This window comes from Rissa tridactyla, chromosome 7, assembly GCF_028500815.1.
Source record: "Rissa tridactyla isolate bRisTri1 chromosome 7, bRisTri1.patW.cur.20221130, whole genome shotgun sequence".
NCBI classification, from domain to species: Eukaryota; Metazoa; Chordata; class Aves; order Charadriiformes; family Laridae; genus Rissa; species Rissa tridactyla.
Window position 1 is genome coordinate 41,399,741 of NC_071472.1, and position 20,363 is coordinate 41,420,103.

Genomic DNA, 20,363 nt, shown 5'->3' on the forward strand with positions numbered 1-20,363 from the left:
GATGAAATCTGCACTTTATTTTTGATATGTGCGTGATATTCTGTATGTAATACAACATGTGGTGATGGCGTTAGTTTTAGGCTTTGCCTAAAAATGTGTTTTTAAATGACAGACCTGCATGGAGAAAACAGGAAACTATTTAAGAATGTTAGCTACAAATCAAGCTATCTGTAAAAAAATATTCATACATCTGTAACAAAAATTTATAAAGGACAACATAGATATAATTTTCCATCCATCACTGCAGCTTTGTTAAATCAAGACACCCAAAGCTGTGCATTTTTAGAAATAGATTGTTTGATATTTGAAGGCATTAGTCCTTGATAAAATTACTTTGCAGAGCGTCCAAAGGGTTTCTGTGTGCTAAAGAACATTGCTTATTTTGAGTCATTACATGCTGCTAAGAATAATAAAATAAGAGGCCCCTGAGACTGAAAACAAAGAAGAATGTTGGAAAGTAAGATGCATTTGATCCAATTCTAATTGTAGATATGCTTTGCATATTCATATATTTCTTTCTGTAGTTGAGTGTAAATAATAACAGATTTTAGAATAATAGCCCGTCTTCTGTGAGACTGAATCTCACTCTTGCTACAATTATTTGCAAAAACTGCTGATAATAAAATTGTTAATTTTTTATATGCACATGCTTCGATTTCCTGGAAAAGGGAGCTACTGAAATTATATTTAATCTAAGAAGAAACCTTTGAATGTTGCTGAGAAAATGTAAAAAAAAAAAAAAAAAAAAAAAGAATTTCTATAAATATTGATTTGTCTGATTTAAGAGGCAACTTGACAACAGAACAAGAGCCTCCATACGAAGCACACACAGCAGGTGGTGGAACGATGCCTGTACAACTATCAGTAACATCAGCATTGTTTGGCATTTGAGACCATAATTGAGTAATTTCATTAACTCTGGACTAACGCTTTGTTTTCCCTTTCATTAAAGTGTCAAGGCCTTAAAATTTGTCTTGGAAATCATCTGTGTATTTTGGAGGGGTCAAGGAGGAGAATGGTTCTGTTGTGCTTCGTCCTTCACTATGAAATGTATACGGTGCATACAGCACAGTTTTTGAAACAAGCTCAGGGGAAATCCTACCACGAGGGATTCTGCCAGTACAACTTCTTGCTGGAACTGCGCAATCATAATTCTCTTTTGAATGTTTAGCTTTTGCCAAGGTGTCTGTTCTTTTAAAGGAAAGAGAAATCACCAAGTATCATGGCAATGCACTGCACAAGACTGTCCTGGTTTGAGGTAAAACAGAACCTATTTCCTTTTATATAGCAGTCCACCCTTGCTTGGGTACGATGTCATTGATGCAAAGTTCATTACACTTGAAAAACATCGATTATTTTTAAGAAAGGATTTTTTGTGTGTGTGTGTGGGAAAACTAAATTCCATGGAAGTCTATTTCAGATTATAATTCTTCTGTTACTTAAGGTCAGTTTCATAATAAAAAATTTATCATGTAAGAAATGGAAAGAGTTATGTAATAACTTTGGAACCCTATATACATAGTTTTAGTTTCCAGTACAACAGAGCAATGATCTGGTTTGGTATTTTTGGGTATTGATAAAATACATGTAAAATATTAATTAGTTACTTGTAATTGATATACAATTGCAAGTCGAAATGTTCAGACTGGTAAATGTATTCGAACTGGGGGAATAATCACCACTTTATTTTTAACGAAATATACTTCCAGAAGAAACATTTGCAATAAAAAATTTAGCTGTTCACTTACGCTGGTGTTCAGGGGTGTGGGTAAAAGGCAGGGCGATATGTGAACTACCGCATGATGTACTTACGCAAAACCCAGTAGATTGAATGAGCCCAAAGTTAACAATACTAATTGTTTTTTGGTTTTCCATTTTTGGTGTAGTTCATCTTAAACTACTCATGCATGAAACTGGATCCCTTTCCAATTACTGAAATGTGATTGAAATACGAAGTAATCACTCAGACCCCTAAAATCTGGAAGGAAGGGCTCAGGTGCTCGCTAACTGTGGTATTTGTATTTTAAATTAACTATCCTATACTAAGTTACGGATTTTGGAGTTTCAGTCTTTTTTTCCAATATTTAAACAAAGCCTTTGCATATGTAAACATCACTTTAAGGAAAATGAAATTCAACATTAGCATTTAGTTTTCATGGTAACGGATCTCTCTAAGATGCCGTAAGTACGCGGGCAGGAACACACACTGCTCATCGTGCTCAGGCTTGTTTGTCTTGCATATTCCAACAGTACTTCTGGGAGTAGAAAGTAAAGTCTTAATTGTTTTTGCTTGAATTCAATGAAATGAAATAAAATGCTAAGACTGTATTCCAAACAGTTTATGAATTAATAATCAGACTATTTCCTCCGGAAAATGTAATTGTTTTTCATTGGAGTGTCACATACTATGAAGATGATGTTAATAGGGCACAGGACTTTTCATAATTGGATTTCCGGTTCAAATCTAGGCCTGACAGCTTTGATCATGATTAAAACTAGTTGTTGTATAATGGTGGACTTGTTGATCTTACCTTCTCTTACATGCAATAACCAAAGTGCAATCTGTCAGCAGGGAGACTGAGGTCTGATGGAGTACTGAAAATTTATAATCTCCTCAGTTTTCAGGAGAAACATGGCTGGGATGGAGAGGAGCTATTGTTGGCCTTTCTGCATTGTCTGAGATCCTTTGGGATTGCTGCCCTCCACCCCCATTCCTACTTTCTTTGTCCTTAACACCAGCTCATTTTATACAGATCACTGAGCACTTGTCAAATGGCAACACCTTCACTCCCGGCAAGTGAGGGGTTTTCCATTCCTGAGGAAATGTTCCTTGCTGAAGGATTTCGGCTGGAAACCAACCTGTAATGATGGATATACAGGTGGGGGGTTTACGCCAGGGGAACAGAAGTAATGTCAGAGTGATGATCAGACAATAAAGGTGGATCAAATCTGCTGCTGCTAAAGGCAATCACTTGTCCAAACCACAGCTGTTAAACATCACGCACTCTACAACAGGAAACAATTTTGTAGGCGCCTTAATGATGTTTTCATATTATGTTGCAAAAGTATTTGTTTTTATATTAGTGCAGCCTAATGTCTTACTGCAAAGTTTGGCCGTGATCTCTCAGAGCTTTGTCTTTGGGGGAACAAGCACAATGTATTTTTTTTGTACTCAAGTGGTTTTATATCTCATCTAAAAGAATGCTTTTCTTCCTCTTTCCTTTGCCCTCCTTTCTCCTCCCTAACAGCTACCCTTCTCTTCCCTCCTTCTGCTCTCTCTGTAAAAATTCTAAATTCTTTCGACTAAGGTACTGAATTAAAAAGTTATTTCCACAAGTCTGAAAGGCTAGTGTAGAAGGCTATGTATTGTACCTCATCCAAAGCGGGCCAGCCAATCAGACATTAAATTTACTACACATCTGAAGCTGCTTTTATTTTTGCAGGAATGCTTCGCTCATGGTAGAAAGCAAACCTACCCTATTTCTGTAGCACCTGTAAAGAAATTGTTCTCTTGAAGCAAAACTGAGATTGTTTGCTGTGATTTTAAATCTGTCAAGAGAAATTTCTACTGATTTTTATAGGTTAAAAAGTAAGAGAACAAATAAACAAGAAAAAAAATCACTATACATAATTTTTTAAAAAATTTAGTCATCTGTAGCAGTGGTACCTGTTAATGTGAGAATTCTTTGTGTGTGCTGTATTTCCACACTTCTGAGGTATAATGATTATTATTTTTTAAAATTTTGTTTAGAATACTTAACTCTTGTAGATAATTTAGGAACAATGCACGTAGCTGTGACGTCGGTCTCAGCTGTTTATGTCTGCATTTTTCATGCCCATAGCCTAAGCAAATGGATGTAAAAGGAAGCTGGAAAGAGTAAAGAAATTCATAAGCCTCCTTCTTCACACTTCATTCAAAAAATTGTTGCTCTGCTGTAGGGTCTACATGCCCTAGCTCGGACCTGGCAGATAAAATAATCAGAAAGAGCAGCACATATCCATGTTAATGTAATAGTTAAGGAAAATACCGGTTACGTATTTCAGCATAGATCATAGGGTTGGTTAATGTCAAGATGTAGTCCTTAGTTTTGCATTATTACAAACAAGAAAAACAGTAATGAAGATAGATAGCTGCTGTTTAATCTCTTTACTTTTAAAGATGATCCTTTGGAAAAAAAAATACTCATTTTAAGTGCACCGTATTTGGAATTTTTGATATATAGTCATGAAATGGTTGGTTTTGTCCAACCATTTGGTTGGTAGTAATTTGCAAAAGATGTTCTCTTGAGTTCCAGGATATGAGGCTTTGGCAGCTTTTTCTTCTGCTGCTCCTGTTCTCTGATGTTGACTAAACTTCCCCTCTTCTGGTTTTGCGACTCCAGCTTCTCTTCTGTTTTGCAAACTGATAGTTCATGGCCAATTTTTGCCTGCCACCAAAGCTTATAACAACCAGGGTATGTAGACTTACTTTCGTCTCAAATATCTGCACGGGCTAAAATAGTTTTGGAAATAACAATGAAGAGGAGCTGAGAGGGCTTTGTTGGCACTATTGTTTATTTGTAGAGTTTTGTTTTATTTTAATGGAAAACAGCCTATTATGTACAAATTAAGTATTTTAGAAACCGTGTAAACATAAAAAGAATGAGAGGGGAAGGCTGACAATATTTGGAATACATTTAAGGTTAATTGGAGATATCCTGTGTTGTATTCCATAACTCCTGTTTTCTCTCCAAAACCACAACCAACCCAACTAATGTACTCAGATCTGTTCTTAACCTTGGTGCTAATTTAACTGAATTGGGGTCTGAGAATCATAGCAAGGAGCTCTTAACAATCTCTGTGTAGTTTATTTCCATTTTGATCAGAATACGCACAGAGTAAGCTTCTAGCCAGCATCTGGTAATCAGTACAAGCGGGCAGCCTCGGCGGCAGTGAGACAGCATGGTGGGGAGCTTAGTCCCAACATGCCAACCTCTGCAGGAGACGGTTCGTATTCAGCTACATCAGCCACTCAGCGGTGCTTTAGGTTGTCTTAAATTTAATACCTTTTGAAACAATCCCTTTCTGTTCCTTTGGAATAGAAAGTTTGTTTTCTTAAATAATTTATGAACATCGGGACAGCTTTTAAATCGGAGACTCTGGAGCTATAAATGTTGTTCCTAATGTTACAAATCCTGGTTTTATTACTTTTAAAAATCTTTTTACTAATTGAATTCATTCATCATGAATTTGGTGTCAGAAGTAAGTTACTGTAAAAAAAAGTAATGAGAGGAAACAAAAGGGTAACCTTTTTGTTTCTCTTCCCAGTCAAACACTTATGAGTATCGCTTCAGTATGTCATTGGATTGTTCTAGTCAGTATATTAATGACACAGCTGAGCTTTGATTTTATTAGTGCTATCTTTTTGATGAGTCTGCATCAACTCTGATTTGGCTATTATTTTTAGCTACACAAGAGCATGCCTCTGTTTTAGGAATGAAAGGTTGATCTACTTGTGTTTATATCATCTTAATATACTTTAGCTGCACACCCAATACATATAAGCTCTGCTTTCAGCTGTTACTTTGAAGGCTGCTTTTCGTGGTTGTTTCTTCCCCTTCCCCCCTCTTTTCCCCCACCCCCTGAGGAATAGCCAGGTAATTCTGTGCTGGTTTATCCCCCTGTCCTTTATGTAGTATTATAACTTAAAAATTTTAAGTCTTACATTAAAAAGAAAAAAAATCTGAAATATTTAAGTTTTACTCTTTTGAGTTTCTGTAGTGATAGCAATTTATCTTCAGCTTTGTTCTTTACATTCTCTTTAGATTCCGAGCCAGAAAAGGAAATTTTTTGTGATAATGTACTCATGAATTTGATAGAAGCCTCCAAAAAATGTGATTAAGGCAGTATTAAGGTCACAGACACATACAAATAGTGTGAGTTTGTATTAGCAGTAAAACCTTGGATGAAAAAAAATCCCACAGAACTTAATTTAGTCATGGAAATGTAGAGTTAGGATCCTGCTTCTCAAACATGATTATGTAGCCTGTTTTAATTATGCTCCTGCAGCACATTTTTTTCTTCCTCTTTTCATGAAAATGTGGTTGTCTGCCATAGAAGGTGTTTCCCATGGAAGCTGTCCTCACTGTGTATCCTAGACATTGATGACAATACTGAAATGCTTCAGGAATCAAGTTGAGCTTTCACTTCACTGACAGGATGGAGAAGGGAGTACTATGACCTGACTCAAAAGATGAGGCATCAAAAAACTTGAATTTCTCTACAGGGTCCCCTCGGGGCACTAATGCGTCTGGGTTCCAGTAGGAGACTTGGCACCAGTGAAAGGACTGGAACTATTTTCGACTTGCCAGCCTTTCTGGATGGTGTATTGATAATTGAATGTAGAGTAGGTGTTTGTGTAAGATGTCTCTTAATTTTAAAATGAGTTTTCTTTTAAATGTTTCTGTTCTGAATAAATAAGATATTCTTTTAACAAGCTATAATCCTGATAATCCTGAGAGAACAGAATCAGGGATGCCCTTATCTTTTTATTGAAATTTATCACCTATATATATATATTTAACATAACATTTTTTCGACTCCAGAAAAAGGATGAGTATGTGTTTAATTGTGGGAATGAGAGAAATTGAGAGAGGAATGACGTTTGATACGTCTCAGTGAGCATTACTTTACGTAATTGAACTGCAGTCCTGAACGTGTCCTTTGTTTTTCTCCATAGCATAGAAAAATGATCTCTATAATAGCTAAAAAATTGCCAGTGTGATTCCGCTAAATTTCTGAGTCTGATCAGGAGGCAGAGTATTACAGAATTTTTCATCAGTTAAGGGCTGGAAGTTGGAGATTTTGTTAGGATTTCCTTCAGGGCAAATACAAAGGGGTCCAGAGATACAGTTTATGGCTGAAACATTACAGGCCTTTTATCTGATGTGCAGCAATGGCTCTGATCACATAGAAAAAAAGATCTTTAAAAACATATTAAATGCCTTTAGTAACTGCAGTTCCTTTGAGTAAAAATTGTGTTGGTTTTTTTCCAGTTTTACTGTGTGAAAGCTCTTGCCAAATATTGCCTTCAGTGCATGCAGATTGAAGGCAGAAGCACAACAAAAAATAAAACAATTTAAGGTGTTGGTGTGACAGCTGAGGGTAGAAATGAAAGTTAAAAGAATGAAACGACATGAGGAAGACAAGGCAGCCGTACGAGTAAGATGACTAGATCTTTGGGGAGTTGGAAATAAAAGGCAATTTGCAACGTAATGCAGAAATTAATGTAAACTTGGGGAAGCATAGAGGCAAACAAGTGACTGTGGATCTTGTGTTGCAGATGAAAGGTGAGCTGTAACCATTCTACGTTTGCTTCAATACCAACAAACGGAAGTTTGCAATCATGCACTCCAGATCAGAAATGAGAAACTGAAGAAGACCCGCCAGGAGAAATGGATTTTATACCAAGATCCAAAAGCCATTTTCCAGAAATGCTGTTTTTCTGAAACTGCTCCTGTCCTTATGTTGTTGTTTTCACTGTAAGAACACTTTGAAATAAATGCCAATTGGAGTAGGACTTTGTTGTGGTTCAGCTGGTATAGTCCTATGTTTTGTTTGGGGTAGGAATACTCCTGTTAGCGCACTGGGGTTCCTGGTCGTTGCTAAGCAGTCAAGGCCTCTTCTGCTCCTCACACCGCGCCGCCAGCGAGTGGGCTGGGAGCGCATAAAACACTGGGAGGAGACGCAGCCGGGACAGCTGACCCCAACTGACCAAAGGGATGTTCCATGCCATATCATGTCATGCTCAGTGTATAAAGCTGGGGGAAGAAGAAGGAATGGGGGATGTCCAGACTTATGGTGTTTGTCTTCCCAAGTGGCCGTTACACGTGATGGAGCCTGACTTTCCTGGAGATGGCTGTTTCACCACCGGCATGCCGGGGAAGCCAGTCCGGCAGCACCTCACTCCCACATTCTGTAGGATCCGCTTCCTGCAGTGCTGAAAATATTTATGCTGATTTACAGTGATAAATAATCAATAATATCACTATTGGATATAGTACTTATTGCTAGCAACTACTGTAATCAATTAATTAGCTTTTTATTATACAGAATCCATTACTCTCCAGCATTGGCAAGTGGAGTGCTTTGTACCTGCATGTCAAAGTACTCTTACAGGTTTGTTTTCATTATTTATCATTATGTGGAGCTGGGAATGATGGTCACTACCTGTCCTGAAACTGAATCAGTATGATTAAATGCAAAGGGGAGTAATAGGGACATATTGCAAATAAAGGATAATTGCAAATAAATCAATAACTAACGGTCCCTGAATGTGTTCACTAGTTCATTGTAGTGATAGATGGACCTCTGTAAACCCTGTGTGCCTCATAACAGTTATTGAGATGATGACAACATGTACTTTAGTCATATGAGAAATTCGTGTATACTGGATACTGAGAATATAAATGCAATTTTTGAGGTTCCTGAAAACGCCTTAGAAGTGGAGTATTCATTTGAGGAAAAAAAAACCTTAATTGTTAATATTTGGAAATGTAATAAAAGTGGACAAAATTTGAAACTTACTTGAACCTCTGGCATCAATATTTGAACATGAGTAGTGGTAAGAGAATCTTTAGGAGAAGATACCTTTTTCTCTTATTACAAATGCAAGATAGGATCGTCTCAAACTAAACAATCCAAAAAATGATAGAGTATTTCCACACTTTTTTACAGTGCATGTGTTAGAAATAAAATCAAAATTAGTTCAGATGAACTGTACTTTGGAACATCCATAAATGAATGTATGATCTTGTACCAGTTTCTAAGGAATGTTGTCCTCTATTTCAGCACTGCTGTTCCCGTAAAGTTTTCCACTTGCACACACATGATGTTTTGGGGGGGTTTACCTGGCGCTTTTTCATCCTCCTTATTTTGCACAGAATTTGTAGGGATGGTGCTTACAGTTCTGGGACCGTGTGTAATTGCTGCTGCTTCGCTTAAACAGACAATCTATGTAAAAAGTCTCTCTAAAATTGCAGGTGACCCTGGGAAAACTGCATGTAAAATAGAAGAACGTAGCTATCTTTGTTTGCACGGGGTTTCAGTTTCATGCCAAATCTGTCCAACAGCTTACATGCTAGGAAAATCATCCTGATGAAGATCTTACTATTATTTCAGAAGTCGTAGGCTTGTGAGTTTGCCGTCTTGATCAATGGGAAGACACTTTTTACAAAAGCCAAAGCACGTGCTGGCGGAAGGAATTAGTGAAGAAACACTTGGCAGTATTTTGTAGCATCAAAACATTTTGATAGCTCATAAAACTGATGTTCGTTTTAACGATGATCTTTTGGACTAAACTTCATAATGATTTAACAAGCCTGTGTTGGGAAAATATGATAAGTTAATTTTAATAATTATAAATCAGTATTTGACACACCAACCTTAAGCGTGACAGGACCTGTATGGGTAGGAGTCTTTTCATTTTCTGTTTCTTTTAATCAGTGCTTATGTCAAGTAGCAACAGGGTTTTTTTCAGAGAATAAATTGTTTTGGTTTTCTAGTTTGACAAAAAACAACATCCACTACATGCAGCCATACTTACAATTGGTAAATTCACATTCTTCCTCCTGCTTTGCATCTTGCACCCTGGTTTTATATATGGACATAAAGGTACATGTGTGTATGAAATGATATACCTATATTCTGTATGTGTGCAACACATATAGTCTTTAGTAGCCATGAGACAATTAAAACATTTGATATTTATTATAGAGCAATGCATTAGTCCTACTGTTACAACAAATGAGCCTATTTCTATAAACTGCATTCAGAGATACTTTAGTGTGGTCTTGCAATGTTTAAAAGACCAAGTTTGCCTATGTAAATCTCTCGTCTTCCAGCCTACTGTGCAATGACAGAATTGTTTTTCTAACGTGCATTGGGATCCTGTAGACATGGAGGTAGATTTCATATTATCAGGTATTCAGAGATCCTGTATATTTCTCAACCAGTAGAAAGGGGAACCCCTTCCCAAAAGAAACCCCACCCAAACCAACCAACCAGAAAAAAAAACCCCAAACAGAACTGGTAACAGTCGGGACGAACTTTTCAAAATTAAATATTTGAGTGGAAAGGCAATATGGAAGAAATAACCTGGTAATTCCATAGAAACGTTATGCTGACATTTATATTATACTGTGTAAAAATAGTAATTTTATGTCTTTAAACTATTAAAAGTTTAAAATTACTTTGTTGCTTAGTACTTGTGACGGAAATAGATGCAAGCTAAACTCCTAAAGCTGTTTAAAAACACCTAGTTTAATTAAGAATCATTAAGGCAAAATTTCGGCCAAAGTCTCTCTCCTGAAGATGGTTTATGGATGCGATAGCTACTTGTTAACACTATACCTTAAGAAGAAAACAGCTTATTTGTGTTGTTTACTTCTGCAAGCTGGTGTGTTTGCAGTTGCCGTCCGTAGCCATGATTCAGGCCATGGGGAGCTTGTACCTTCTGCGCTCTCTGAATGGGCCAAACCCGTCCTTGCCTCAGCCCGGGGCATAGCCACAGCCCCCGTTTCCTGTGATATCAAAGGGGAAAAAACAACGTCTGCTGCTGAGAGAGGATGATGGCACCGGGGCTGAGGGCTGAGCAGCAACATTATCTCCCACGGCATGGGAGACAAGGCGGCAGCACCGGCAGCAGCCTGGCACCTGGTGCTCGTTGGTGAGGGGTGTGTGAGGGGCTCCTTACACATGTGAAGCCTCCTTAACAGGTTACACATGTGAAGCCTCCTTACTTCCCCACCAGAGACAAAGGCGTTTCTTGAACAGTGTCAGCAAGAAGGCAGGTATGTAGTGATCATAGAATCATAATTTAGGTTGAAAAAGAGCTCCAAGATCATTGAATCCGACCGTAAACGTAATGCAGCCAAGCACTGCTGCCAGGGCTGTATCATGGGGGACAGACAGCCCATGTGGCTTGTAATGCAACCCATTCCCAGGAAAGGTAAGGGCGTGCTTTGTTTTGGTGGTGATGTTGAATACGTTTTGTTTTCATAGCAAAGCTATGCTGTGCTAGAATGGCATGCAAAAAAGTATTTTTCAAATACAGAGCTTGGACGGAACACAGTTCCATTCAGCATGTGAGAAGGCTGTTTTCGTTAGGTATGTTTTCTTTTTCACTTGGACCTCAGGTTAGCAATACAAATGTTTGATGGTAACTTATTGCCTAATGTGTACTGAATTTGAGTGTGTCTTTATTCACATTTGTTGAATATTTTTATTCTTTTAATGTTCCCAAACAGTGGGCAGCAACCTAGCTGTTACTAACTCCGGCCTTAAATCAGTTTGAGTACTGCAACGGGAAGAATCAGACATGAAGTACGGATTTGATATAGGTTGCGATTTAATAAAAACGATACAATGGCGTCCATGATCCCATACCGTGCATCGGTGTGTATGATCTAGGGGACTCTATACATTTAGATCTGAATATGTGATGTTTAATAACTGACTTCTGTATTCATTTGGCTGCTTCAAGGAAGCAAACAGAAATTGGACAACTTGTTTGAAGGAAGCATTTAAATTTGTTAATTGACTCTACTATGGATACATCTGTAGTAGAGAAAATTGATATTAATCCACTATGAACAATTTAAAAAAAATATATAGAAAAAGATGATACTGCATCATATTTTTGATGTCTATCATATAATCAGCGTTACCTCTTTAACGTGCCTAATTGAATTGTATGGCATATGCAGCATGCGCTGCTGTAACTGAAAATATTGCTGAAGTTTAATTGCACCATAATAAAAATTTAAGTCTACAAAATAAAATTATAATTGATAGAAGGTTCTATGTTTTATTGCATCATTGTTTGTTTTAACATTTATCATAAACATAGTAGCTTTTTCAAGAATAGGCCTTTTAAAGGAAGGGATGGGGCACATCTCTGGGAACAGCAAATGGTTATTTGTGACTTAGAGAACTGCTATGAAAATCCAGGCAACCAAATGCAAGCCTTGTACCATCATAATTTATTGCAGCATTTTCATTAATGTCATTTTACTTCTCCTTGGCAAATGATCAAGCTGAGTTTTGTAACAGTGTTTTCACTTGTTTATGGAAGCATAAGTTATATGTGTAGCTGTGCTGTACGGCTGTATTGTATGAATATAGATTTTGTTTTGTGCCTTGTAAAAGGTTGATTATCTCCATGACATATAATACTATTTTGCAAAACAAACAGGAGCATATTCTATTGTTATTCTGTGGTGATGCTGCGATGACAGGAATCGGGTCAACACATTCAGAATTGCTACCAGTAAGGTAGTACTGAGTTTATTCTTTTACGTGTCATGATTTTACATTCATGATTCCTCTTAATGGTAATCAGAAGTAGATATTTAAAATCCAGGCATATCGGTACCGGTACAGACATTGTATCTTAGAGTTGTAATATCGAATTGCATAATTTTAATTTAAGAAATTAATTTTAATTGCATGTATTAAGTTAAAATCCCGCCATCAAGGAGTAGTAAATTAAAAGTTGGATGATCATTATATCACTTTATTGAGACTGTAACTGAATTTATCACTCAGAATTATTACTACGTTCACGTACTAGATTATTTCACTGTGACTCCTCACCTTATTGACTCAACAGAGATCATTGGTCGTGCTATGTACACTCTGTAACAGACTAGATTAATCAAAAGAAGGAGTTAAAAATACATTTGATGAGGTAGCTGGGATGTAGAAGTGACAGAAGAAGCTGTATGTGGTATTTCTGCACAGCATGGATATCCTTTCTAAGACAGAACAGGGTTTCAATGAATAATTTATTTTGAGGACTGTTCCTTCTCTGGAAGAACAATCTGTTCATCTTTATAAAGCTTAAATATTTGTTTTGCTTTCAGTGTGGGTGCAGAGCACCTTAAGTCTCCTAATCGTTCCGTGGTCAATCTTGAGCAAGCTCGAGGAGCCTTTCTGTGGCTCTCAGCTCTTGGCCCTGAGACTCCACACTCTCCGTCCTCTGAGCAGCTCCGCAGCTCGTCGGGCATGCGTCTCTAGTGTACGGATTATGCTGTAGTCTCCACATTTGAGTGGCATGTTTATCCTTAATGGCATCATCCTCAATGTTGTTGCTTTGAACTGGTAAACGTGCTTTATTCCGCTGTTTGCTGAGAAGTTTTTAAGTTCTAGTAGAAGCGAAAACGTTACAGTTGTTTTCTTTCTGTAGGGTTGGGCAATATGTTTTTCATAGAATTTTTTCCTTTTATACCTTTACCTTCTGAAATAGTGGCAAGAAAAGAAGCTGTGGTGCTAAAAACTGGATGATACTGCTTTTCAGTGATGGTTATTTTTATAATTGCTAGCTTCCTCTTATTCTTCAAGTCTCTCCGATTATTAACCATTGAGAAATATGGTTTCAATAGTCACAATAAAGGAAACAAAACACTAGTGAAGTGCAGCAGCTTTCCATCTTCAAACTTATCCATCTTATTGTAGACAAATAATTTCTGTAAATTTACCAATAAGCACTAACAAGAGCTCTGGTCAAAAAGATATCAAGTGTCTGTGATATAGTTATGCATTTATAGTAGCGCTGCTTTCTAGTTCTTTATTGCATAGGCAATGGCGGTAGGAAGATTTCATTTGGCAGATCCTTAAAACTGACATTGTCAAGAGGAGTTTTGAGTTTAAATTTACTGTTAGCACCAGTTCACGAACTGTCTGAAGAGCTGCATGAATACACTAGCCCCGAACATGAAGTCAAAACAGTTTTGCCATTGCTTTTTTTAATTAATCAGACTTTTACTACCTATTACATATTATCTTCATGTTTATTTTATTAAAGAAGAAAAAAAAAAAAGAAAAATCGTCAGGATTATAAACTGAATAAGGAGGATTTATGTGGCCACAACCTTTGTGGGTGATTTTCATGGTTTTTATTAGCAAGTCAAGCAAGATGTAGTGTGCAATAAAAGTTTTACTATGCACTCCTGCTATCGCTTTCAGCTTCCTTTCCTTACATTTCAGGTGTTTGTAAAATAATTGTGGTCATGATTAAAATAGTAAAATAAAGTGCAATTGTCTTGTAGTACAGTTACTGTAAGCATTTTGAAATTGAGTTGTTTCAGTATCGAAAATAGTGTAATGTTGGCTACTGACTATTTTGCTGATGGCAGTCTGTTCAGTGGATGCGCTAAATCTCTTCATTTCAATTTTTTTCATAGCCTGGTAGGAAAGGATAGCTTATTCCTCCAGCTACAGAAAACATGAGAAAGGAGATAAAATAATGCTCGACTACTATATTTTATATTAATTTTCTGTCACTTTTGCAGCAAAGCACTTAATACTCATTCACTGGTTTCCTGCTTAGTGTTTGGTCCCTTTTGAAGCCAACTATCTCCATTGCAACAAAACTAAGCTACTCGGGGAACAGAATATCGGGATTTTCAGCAGGGGAAAGAGGGAAACAGGAACAGGTTTGAATCTCTCTTAAAAATTTACTTTGAACCTTAAAATGATTTTAAGTGGTGTCTTATATCATCTTAATAGTGATCATTATTCATATCTTTCCTTAGGAATTGTCTGATTCTTGTAAAAAAAAAAAAAAAAAAAAAAAAAAAAAAAAAAAAAATTGAGGAAAAGTAAAACCGGATTGGGAAATCTTGTACTGTAGTTTGCTTTTTAAAAATGTTTTAGGTGATTTGACGTAGTTTAATTTTGATAGTCTGATGATTAAGATTCATTCATTGTGAGCAACTACAGCCAAGGCTATTTTCATTCTTATTTATGTATTTGTATTTTAAAAATTTCCTTTGTTTACTTCCACTATTTGAGTGTATGTGCTCGTAGTTACCTTAGATTGTTTTGAAAGCTGTGATAGTTTGGACAAAAACTGAGATACAGTGTGAAACTAAAGTCCTGTGGTGGAAACTATATATTTAATATGGAGTTTCTGAGCAGGACTATTGATTTCCATGGGACTGCTTTGATAATTAAGATCTAAAATGTGGAAATTTCAAGATATTGAAATGTGTTTAATCTAAAGGAAAAGAAAAAAAAAAAATACAAAATATATCCTCCATAATATAAGCATATCAGGTTTGGGGGGAAAATTAAGCAAACAATCATTAAAATTGGTTTTTTTTTCCCTATCTCTTTAAGTAAAAAGATAATTTCAGTGGAATGTAAGTGTAGCTATCGGTGATTAGTGCAGTACTTCTCCAAGTACACAAAAGCAGAGATAATCCTGATTTTTGTGTGAGAATTGAGAATAGAATATTTCCTTGAAAATACTTAGTGATACAAGTCAGGATATCTTGCTGAATTTTGGACATAGACGGTAGCTGTCCCTGAGAAGAATTTGATTTTCCTGACTTTGTTCTCATTTCTGAACAGAATATCTAGTATTTGCTTTTTAAATTGAATGTGTGGATACATCAGCGGGTGTGACTATGATTGTGCTCCTTGTGCGTGTCTTGACGGCAGTCTTAGAATGACCTTGATAATTTTCTGATTGTAAGTACTGATGATGATATTTGTCAACTTTTGCAAAAATAAAAAAAGAAAAAAGATTGCCCCTCCACCTCCCTCCCCGGAGGACTTCGAATCACCAAATTACCACTTTGCCTCAGTGAAGCTTGCATTTATTATTTTATTATTTTTTTTTTTTTAGAAATAAAGTAACACGGCTTGATCTTGCTTGCAATTGCACAGTGAAGCTAGTTCTTTCCAACTTCAGTTTCTAACATGTGAGTAAGAATAAACTTGGAGCTACGTGTAATGATGATATAGACAAGGCCGCGCCGTGATTTAGATCAACTGATTTGGGTGCTTTCTGTTTTGTATTAAACTATACTACATTTTTCTCAGCTGTGGGATGATTTAGATCAGTTCCACTTATCTATTCATTGCCTTCTGTGTGTTTTGACAAATGAGTCTGTTGCATCTTCCTCAAGGAAACCAAAAGCTGGAGACTTGATCTGAAGAGCCCCGCTATCAGAAGCGAAAAGGCAGTCTACTGGAAAAATTCAGGATGGGAAAGAAAAGAAAGGTTTCTAAGAGCTTTTAAGGGTAAATTATCTTAATGGCATAATGATTTCCGTCAAGACAAGACTGGTGTCTTATTAGGGAGAATTAAGTAGTGGTCTGAGACTCTGAAGCTGAGTTTGGTTTACCACATGATTTGGTTAAAATGCAATTCTCTCCTAGAAGATGCAGCTTGATCTGGGGTAAATCAGTAAACCCTCATATGGTTCAGGTTCTTAACTTAAGGGAAAAAAAAAAAGGGCTATTCCTCTTCTCTTGTGGTTTGGTTTTGTAACTGAATCTGTGAGGTCTTAGGGCAAGGAGTGCTTTTACGAGTTCTTGCAATCCTGATTCCTGTAGGGGTCTCTAGGTAAATCAGGAGAATCAGTAACAGATCCTTTTATTACTCGGGGGGGACGTAGATGGGTTTGCACTGTTACCCTTGCCAAGGTCCTACCATTTGAATGTCTTCCCTGTGTCTATAAAACAAATGGCGATAATGATGCTTAATCAGCTCTGCTAATGATTTTGAGAGCTGTGGAAATACTAGTAGTGAATGGGCTGAGGGTCATGGCTGACTCCTTGTGAGTGGCTGGCGGTCTGTTGCACCTGTAAGTTCAGACAACAACGATAGTGTGGTGTCTAAATGAGACTTTGGGCAGATAAAATGCACCATTTGCTTTTACCCTTGTCAGTGCATTCAGAATGGTTATGGTTCACAGAGATTCTTTCTAGGACATTGTTTTGAATGCAATGCTCCTTGCCTTTGATGAGAAAGTAATAGGATGTTTAATTTCACAGGCAGGAAATGCATTCTCTTCTCTTTTATACTGAGGTAAGAGAAAAGCTCAATAGCTTTTCATGTTCGTCATAGTACAGATGTTTAGTACGTTGCAGATACAAGAGTGAACAAAACCCATAATATATTGCTTTGGCTCCTTAGCACTCAATACGTGCATTTCTTGGGTTGTGGCGTGCACATTACCCTTGCCTGTGCTGAAGTGGGGGGTCAGTCTTTGCAATCAATGTTTGTAATAAATATGTTTCACAAAGCCTTTTTATGCAAAGCCTCAACTTGTGTAATGGATTCTCTGTTACCTTCAGGATTTGGCAATTGAAAATAATAGAATAAGGATTAAATAATGACACTTGGTTGCCAAAATTTGTTGTTGGGGGGGAGAGCTGTCTTTATATTAGCATTTTTGAGGCTTTTTTTTGTAGGAAGCTTTTACGATAAAGATACCACATTTATTTCACAGGGATAAAGATTTGTATCTGGGAAGAAAAAATAGATCTATGTTGACCTTTGTAATTTCACAGGTAGCTTGTTTGTGTTCCTTTTGAGGAGCTCAGAACCTACGTACTGAGCTATGCCTCACCTAAATGGAAGTTCCGATGAAGCTTTGATAAATCAATACAGAAATAATATATTTTGGAAATACTGTGAGACAGCACCTTAAGCTGATATTTCTTCTAAACTCCTCGGTACCTTTCTCAGGCAGGAAATCAACTCAGCAACAGATTCGATATGTTTAAACTGTGGCTTCCAACTGGGCTGTACTGGGGAGCTACTGAAATCAACATTTCACCTGGCCATGGCAAGCGATACCAGCGTTCATGGAATTCAGACCCAAAGTATGAACAATCGGTATGAATTATCTCAACATCTAAGGCTGAATCTCAAGTTCTAGTAAAATAAAGGATTATCACAGCAAAGGAGGTAAAAACTACAATTTCAGAAATACTTCAGCAATTCACTATGGAATGAAAGAAATACTAATATTTTTATATTATCCTTCTCTTTTTACTGTATTTGTGAATTCTACAGCAATAATTTCCAGCAGCATCTCCTGAAGTAGTATCTGGGTTTTTCCACTGAAAAATGCAAGACTGCAGACTCATTTTAATCACTCCCAAATTTGGAAAATGTGTGGATTTTTTTTGAAACTGGCTTCAGAGATCTGCAGGAGTATTATGGATGAAACACAATCAGAACATGACATGTATTCCTATAAAAATGTGTAACTTCAGCCACAAACATATTATGACTTCTTCCTGGAATAGCAATGCAAGATTCCTTTAATCTTTACTTACTTGTACTTTACATATTTATTTCCTAATTCTCAATGTTTCTGATTTATTTTAGCTTTTTCCCCCCACATAGTTAAGAACAGTTTTGGAGAGAAAGGTTATCTGTGAGATAAGAAGGATTTTTAATTCTGTTAATAATTATCTTCCACATGTTTCAAATAGAATTTAGGTGTGTGTTTGAGGTTGATTTTTTTTTTTAATTTTTTTTTTTTACTTCTTAGTACACCCTGAAGTACACATAAGTAAGTGGAAAACTGTTAGTTAGCACCTTAGTACAAGATGTAAGTATCTTGTTAATACCTGAGTTGAGACAACAAAGGATGTCTTTGATCATCTGCTCTCCGTGATACCCAAATTCTGTCTTCCTCTCCAGCCAGAGAAGAAAGATACGACTGATGTCCTGTGTCAGTCACTGTTCTAAGTCCCTACTGTTCCATGGAAGCTGAGTCCAGTGTTCTGGGAATGTGATTTCTGAGCATCATTAAGGCAGCTTGAAGCTAAAGTTTTGCATATCTGTAAAAGCTTACAAAATAATTGCATAGGATAATGAAGTTGAGAAGTTTTTCTGCAAACAAAACTCTCCATGTAGCTGCTTAGCTTCAAGGAGGAAACATAAATATGGTTTAGATGGAGCAATACTCTGCAGTGAACATCTGCAGCTCCTTTCAGTCCACTGAAAAATATCTTCTGGGTCTTGTGTTTGTAATAAATAAGCTTTTACTGATCATTAGGTCATTAACTTAATTATTTTCATAATAACTTAAAAAGTTTGACTCAGGTTAATAGCATCCTTATAGAACATGCAGTGTAGAGAACTTCTGAAATGAGAGAGAAAATGATATTCCCTTGATGGTCTCTAGTTCTGAAATTTGCTCTATGCTCATTCCTGCAAATTAACACGACGGCTACCATCAAGTTAAGTGCAAAAAAATTCTAAAAAAAAAAAAAAAAAAGTTAGTGGTTATCCCTGCTGTGTGTGTGCATTTTCAGATTAAAGTACATCGATTTTATTCCATTCTTAATCTTAGTGGTTGATGGGCATTTTAAAGAGTATGGTAATTTCAGTCTTTCCTTTAAAGCTTCTCACAGCAGGATGTCCTGAAAATGTTGCAAACACGAATGATCAGCTGAGTCTTCAGAAAACTATGGTCTTTGTAAGCGGTTTTGCAATGACTAGTGTAGTCCTTAAAATATATTGTGCACAGTTACCCTCCTTACATTCTTTAATGACAATCTATTTTTAATAAAGCCATTTAGCTTGGTTAATTAGAGTTAGTAATAAATCTCCTAGTCTGCTGACTAATCTTAGAAAATATCTTCCACCACACTGATAGAAAATGAGGCTGCAAGACTAACTATACGTGTATTTGTATTTTTGTCTTTTTATCAGCATTATACTTGCAAGAAAGTCTTTTTAAGAATACCTTCAGCCTCTCGATGCAAGATAAGCCTCTTGATGCAAGTCATAGAGCTCACCTCCATGGAAAATAATGGTAGAAAAAAGTAGTCAATGGAAAAAATGGGAAATAGCCTGTGCCAGTAATCTCACAGAGGGAGGCTGATAGAAACCTTCATTCCCGGTTCTAGTCCAGTGTTTTATGTCAGTAGTATGCCATTTTTCTTATCCATTTTTTTCCTTGTGGCTTCTTGCAGCCATTGAGGCTTCTTTCTCTAGAATTCAGCCCCATATTGTTCTCAAGTAGAGAAAAGGATCTTATCCAAGTAATGGTGATCTCTGGGAAATGCTGCTTGGAGTTACTCACAATCAAGATTTACATATATACGTGAAGTCAAAGGCCAGAAGAGGTTATTTACCTGTAGCTGCTCTCCTTTGCGTTGTCTTGTTTATATGTGCATACGCAGCCCTCCTCTCTTTGCGTTTGGATGATTTTTCCATTTAAAATCGTAGTGGGAACTGTTTCGTTTAGCTGAGAAATCAGTGATTATGCCACAGATCATGCTGTGCTGGGCTTGATAGTAGGACTGAACTTTATTCTTTTCATCTTCACTATGGGAGATATGCATAAGAAAAACAAAGAGAAGGAAATAAAATATAAATGGAGCGATTTGGACAATGAGAGTAGTTCTTTCATTAGGAGTTGAGGAGCTTTCTGGCTGCCAGCTGATGAAATCCAAAAGTTTCTAGAAATTAACTTCCCTTAATCATGAGACAGTCTAGTGCAGCGTAGATCACTGCATCTTAAATTGGTTGGTTTAAACTTAGGGTTAAACAATTTTAAAACATTTGT

General features: G+C 36.8%; 1 protein-coding gene across 1 annotated transcript in view; it reads left to right on the forward strand.

Annotated features, from left to right (window-relative positions):
• Positions 1–20,363, forward strand: part of SPAG16 (sperm associated antigen 16) — a 317,517-nt gene that overhangs the window by 35,913 nt on the left and 261,241 nt on the right.